The sequence below is a fragment of the Meleagris gallopavo genome, chromosome 12 (assembly GCF_905368555.1).
Source record: "Meleagris gallopavo chromosome 12, MGAL_WU_HG_1.1, whole genome shotgun sequence".
Taxonomy (NCBI): domain Eukaryota; kingdom Metazoa; phylum Chordata; class Aves; order Galliformes; family Phasianidae; genus Meleagris; species Meleagris gallopavo.
Window position 1 is genome coordinate 4,633,247 of NC_139415.1, and position 4,389 is coordinate 4,637,635.

A 4,389-nucleotide genomic window follows, 5' to 3' on the forward strand; every position below is an offset into this window, starting at 1 on the left:
TATTGACAGCTGTTTCAAAATGGTGGTTGGGTGATGTCTCTGTGAGGGACTGCCTGCCCTATTAACCCCTTTCCCCAGATTCCACGAGGAGTCCTTGGCAGACTTTGCTTTAGTTTTGCAGGCAGCAGCCAAAAGTACCAAAGGTACCGCTCAGAGAGAGGGAGATGATTAGAAACAGATGATTATATTCATAAGATGACAAAAAAGACAGCTTTTTGAAAGGCAGGAGTATCTGTGGGAAGACACTGAGAAAAGGGAAAGAAGAACTGAGAAGAGAAGCAAAAAGAAGGATTTCAGCAGGGGTCCATGACAGACCCCCATAAGTGGCGTTTGTCTATGTTTATTCTGCAGTATGTGTGTAACTTTCAGCTGTCTACTTATCCCTCACCACTCCATCTGGCTATAAAGAAATTAGATAATGTCTTTACAGAATTTGTTGAGGATCAGACTGATCCTGAGTCTTTCTGAAGCAAAGAGGTGTGGATTGATATTTGTTTCCTTTTCTTTTGTGATTCTATAATGTACAAGCTGTGGTACGAATGATTTTTTTCCCCAGAAATGTTTCATGTGGTTAAACTGAAGCCTTTATTCAAGAGGCGATATTATCATCATTCTCCATGGTCTTCGTTCGAAAAACATGTAAAATCTCTTCACTAAAAGGCTCTTAGGAAGGTGCCTGGAGTTAAATCCACAGAGTCAAGTAATGAGAAAATTTAAGTACCTGTGTAGGTTATGGCTGAAATGGTACCTGCCTTTTTTGTTTTGCTTTGTTGCCACTGCAACATGAAAAATGTTAAGATATTAATATACTTTGTTTTTCATCCTCAGTAGCTAGAGCTTGCTATGCTACAGAAATCAGTCCACAAAAGCGTATGCAATAACCTTACACTTGAGTGATGTTGTTCCTTGTGATAGAAGGAAGATAAAGGAAGATGAAGGCTTCTCACCTCCGGGTACAAATGCTCCAGCAGCCTCACCTTCTGCACAAAGTTCTGAGGATGTGCTATTCCTCACCCCTGACTCGGCCCCAGGTAGGCCAGCAGGGATGCTCCTGAAGTTACAGATCTAATTTAAGCAGCCCTGACAAAGTAGATCAGATATATTTGTGGGTGCAGACAGTATGTCTGGAGTTTGGTTGAGAAAGGGCAACTCATTTGATTTTTATTTTGCTTTCTTGTCACTGGTGTTACATCTACTGAAATCAAAGTTTCAGCATTGAAATGCAGTTGTGATTTCTGTGGATCTCTCTCATGTTTCTTTATATCACAGTGCATAGCCACAAGGGGCTGAATTACGTTATCCTGACAGGTTTTCTGTGCTTAACTTTGTAATTAAGTTGTTCTAAAGATTTTTAAAGCCATTTCCCAATTAAAAATCAGCATAAGTCAAAATAAAAAATAGCATGAAACTAAGCTGACACTTATCTGGTTAGTAACAATTCCTTGAAATGTACTGAATAGACCTGCACACCTTGAATTTTCATATTAGCAAAACAGTGCTTGTCCTTTATCTTGCACATGAGTGAACCTGTTGTACAGAGATGCTTTGTTATTACTGTCCTTAGACATTGCAATCGTGTGCAACAAAGGAATGTGGAGGCTGAGAACTCCTTCTGAGCTGCATGCAGACGCTGTGCAGAGATGTTCTCCAAAGATGTCAGGCTCTTGTGCTGGTGGGCCTCTGGACTCTCCTGGGTATATCATTGTTTTCACCTTGTAGATTTCCCAAGGTGGCCTTTTGATTTGTCCCTGCTTTCTTCAGCTGGCCACCTACTTGAAATTGTTGCACAACAAATCTAGAAACAATGTGGAAAATTTGGTTATTTCCCTGAGTGCGTGAGATGGGCACGAGGCTAAACAGAACTTCACCTGCTCTTGGTGCTTCTGCTAACAAGCTGAGATCCAGCAAACCATTCCTCCTTGTGCAGCTAGGCCTAGAAAGCAGAAAGGATGAAAGGAGAACACAAATTTGGAAAGAAGCAGTGTATGACAGTGGAAGAGGAGTGATGGTTACTTCGGGAGGTGAGGTGATAGAACAAGGTTTCTCTGCTTACCTTCTTTCCTCTTCTCCCAAGCTTTAACTCTACTACCCTGTGTGCTGCCGTGAGTAGGGGAGCAGTAGTTGCTAGAAGTCAATGCTGTGTTTAGGGAATAGGGCATGCTCATTTCTTTCTGCTTTTTGTGGCTTGGAGATATATTTAGTGCAGTATCAACTGCTGCAGTTCCTTTGGTGGTGAAAGAGGCCTGTGCTGGGAGCTGCAGGGGCTTGGGCAAGCCGCCAGACTCACTTGCAGAAGTGAGAAGGGGGAAACTGTGATTCTGTGCTTTATATCTCTGCCAAATCTGAGTGGGATTTGGTGAGACAAAGAAAAGGCACTCCACCACCTGGAGGGCTGCATATCAAATGCTTCCTGCACACAATAGAGGTGTGAGAACTTTTCAAAGGCGAGAACACAAGCGTTGTTTAATGTTGCAAGTATTAGGCAACCTAGATAGAAAAGTTATTTACCAGATCTGCTGGTGATATATTAATATAAGCATTTATGTTTGTGCACAGGTGGTATGTGTATCTATCAATATAAATGGATATCTGTAGAGTCTTGGCCATTACTGTTATTTCATAAATCTCTCTATTGGAGCTATTTCAAATATTTAAGTCTATTTAAAGTATGATATTCATCATTTAGAGATTGTTGTATTTGGTAACGTGTTTCCAATAATTGTTGCTGGCATCTGATATTGAAATATTGAGTATAGACATTCTGAATCTATTAGATAGCAACAGATACAGCCATACTGGTTTATTTGTTGCAAAATATATGTAATTATCAAGTTCTCTGGAACAAAACAGGATCTGGAATGGTGTATCTGGTAGCACTATATCTTCTAACACTAACAAAAATCAAGAATCTCTCAGTAGGCAAAATAAATCATTTTCATTTTCTTTTGGAAATTTAAATTATTCTGGCTACCTAGAATAGGTCCACTGCAGCTGTGCAATGCAGCTTAGTATACGATAAAGTAATGCACTTTTGTTTCATTTGGAGTGCAATCTTTTGAGTTGACATGTGAAATGATCTGCCACTGTGCCATCAATACTGATTGGTAGAGTATTGTGCTGCAGGAACGGTGCTTGACTTTCATGGGTCAGCCTGAAACTTGCTGTGTTATACAGTTTCCTTAAGAGGAACTGTTAAATAGAAAATGATCTTTTTAACACCTCTACTTGAGTGCTACAACAGTAGCTTTGCTCCAGTTCAAACCTGTGTCATTGGAACCTGACAGATGCTTTAAGTGCATATTTATCAGTCACCTTGATCCTCCTTCGAGATCTAAGATAAGGTCTGTACTTTGAAATATGTTCATATGTTTGAAAATACTGCTATTTAGGGTCCACCTATTGTGCCAAGATCTGATGTGACACTGAACAGAAGAACATCTACAAACAAGTGAGAGTTAACACAAGTCAGGACTCAAAGTAAGGCATAGCTTTGCTGGTATTCAGAGGAATCCATAAATAAATAGCAGCTACAGCTTTTCATTTAGAAGTGGAAATGGTAATTAGGGCTTACCTGTTCACAGAGGTTTTCAACAGTCAGAAATCCCATTCGCTGGGTACTGTTCAGGTGTGCTTTGCTTTGACTTCTCATCCCTCTGTACCATACGTTCACGAAGAGACCAAAAGCAGCTGTATATATCTGAAAGAGTGTGAATTCAAGGGATTCCACTCGCACTGTTAGCTGTACCTGGAGCTTCTGATTTTGTATGTTAATCTCCAGAGCAATGAAATGACACAGTAGTTTCCATCCTAATCTCAATGTATCCCTGTTTTCGTTATCAAATCAGTGTTCTTAATTTTCCGTGTGATATTTTTACAGTGAGAAAGTGAACGGATTTGAGAAATAAGCAGCTTCAGCATATTTTTTTTAAATATCAATGAAAATCTCCCTATCTAGAGACTCTGAAGACATCAAAATAATACATCTCAAGGAAAGCACAATTACTTTCACAGGGGTAGAACTAGATTTGAAATACTCTGTCATTGGACATCTAAGTGTAGTAAATACTGAGCTTACCCTGACGTTCTTGGGCTTCCCAGGCCACTGTTGATGTTAGCTGATCAGTAAAGCCAAGATCACTGCTTTTCCTCATTTACCCGGACTTGTTTTCCATTCTGTACAATAAGTGCTACACTGTACAGGTGTGATTATTGGATTAGATGCAGTATCAGAAATGTTCAGATTTCAATGGGCAAACCCAACCTTCTAGCATGTACATCTTCTAGTGCTTGGGATTTTGAGCTTAGAGGACGTCAGTACTTCAGAGGTGTGTGTACATTTCCTCTAGTTGTTATGTAATGAAATAAGACAAAAATTTCACCAATCTAAGA

At 39.8% G+C, this 4,389-nt stretch overlaps 1 long non-coding RNA gene across 1 annotated transcript; it reads right to left on the reverse strand.

Annotated features, from left to right (window-relative positions):
* Positions 1 to 914: 914 nt before the first annotated feature.
* LOC146543535 (uncharacterized) lies at positions 915 to 3,647 on the reverse strand. Its single transcript, XR_014885992.1, has 3 exons — positions 3,572 to 3,647; positions 1,869 to 1,933; positions 915 to 1,795 (listed from the first exon to the last, which is right to left on the reverse strand). It is a non-coding gene; the product is annotated as an uncharacterized LOC146543535 (long non-coding RNA).
* Positions 3,648 to 4,389: the final 742 nt, after the last annotated feature.